The sequence below is a fragment of the Vombatus ursinus genome, unplaced genomic scaffold (genome assembly GCF_900497805.2).
Source record: "Vombatus ursinus unplaced genomic scaffold, bare-nosed wombat genome assembly UNPS02014791.1, whole genome shotgun sequence".
Taxonomy (NCBI): domain Eukaryota; kingdom Metazoa; phylum Chordata; class Mammalia; order Diprotodontia; family Vombatidae; genus Vombatus; species Vombatus ursinus.
Window position 1 is genome coordinate 44,437,335 of NW_020954569.1, and position 958 is coordinate 44,438,292.

The window sequence follows — 958 nt, forward strand, 5'->3', positions numbered from 1 at the left end:
TTGCCATCTTTACTTGCCCTGATAAATTACAGTTTGCATGGGGGTGCAGTTAATCAAAGCCTTGATAGATGGCTGTCTTACAGCGTGTACAACCTGGAGATGATTTGGTTAAACGGAGGACATTCGTGTCCTTTCGGAATCAATGCAATTATTGTTTGCCACCCCGACAACATCTGGAGTGGCAGCACTGATTTGACTGACCTGTTATTGATGGCGGTGTCCACTCTTCCTCCCTAACCTCCTTGAACCTTTGCAACCTCCTCCCCCCAGCAAACACACACATCCCTCTCCACCCCCGGCGCGCGCGCGCCCCGCCACTCAGCCCAGCACTTATAACCCCCAAGAATGCATACGCGAGGTCGAGTTTTCAAGGAAAAGTTGGGAACTCCTGCTCGCGTTGGAAAGTGTTAATCAGCAGGAAAGAGTGTGATCAGTGGAGCTATTCACTTGAACGTCACTCTGGTACAGGGGTTAGTGAAGTGATTGTGGCGCCTAGGGACTGAAGGAAGGCATATTCTACTCCAGTCAGGTGTTATACACTGAGAAATGTCTACATTAGTTCTCTATAGCTCTCCGCAAGTGAACCGGTACAGGAAAGAGACCAGGACCCCAGCAATGGAAAAGCCCTCGCGGGAAGATCAGAGTTGCTGCTTGGCTTGATCTCAGGTACAGAAATATCTCTCAACCCTCTCAACTCCCCAATCCCCTCCCCATTCCTCACACCTTCTTCAGCCCCCCGCTCCTCATACCCCCATCTCCCTCCCGATCTACACTTCTTTTTTGAAGAGACGGTTTTTTTCTCCCACGAAAAGCGGGGAGCTGAAAAGTAGGGGCGGGAGAGAGGAGCGTAGGTACATCCGTGGGTTTTATGCGATGATTACCTAGGACTGAGTGCAGATTGAGTTTAAGCAGTGTGTGTGTGTGTGTGTGTGTGTGTGTGTGTGTGTGTGTGTGTGTG

At 50.4% G+C, this 958-nt stretch overlaps 1 protein-coding gene across 1 annotated transcript in view; it reads left to right on the plus strand.

Annotated features, from left to right (window-relative positions):
• The first annotated feature begins 318 nt into the window (after positions 1 to 318).
• IRX4 (iroquois homeobox 4) overlaps positions 319 to 958 on the plus strand; it is a 12,992-nt gene continuing 12,352 nt past the window's right edge. Inside the window, exon 1 of the mRNA XM_027868970.1 lies at positions 319 to 666. The gene's annotated coding sequence lies outside the window, so the exon portion shown is untranslated. The remainder of the gene's footprint in view (positions 667 to 958) is intronic.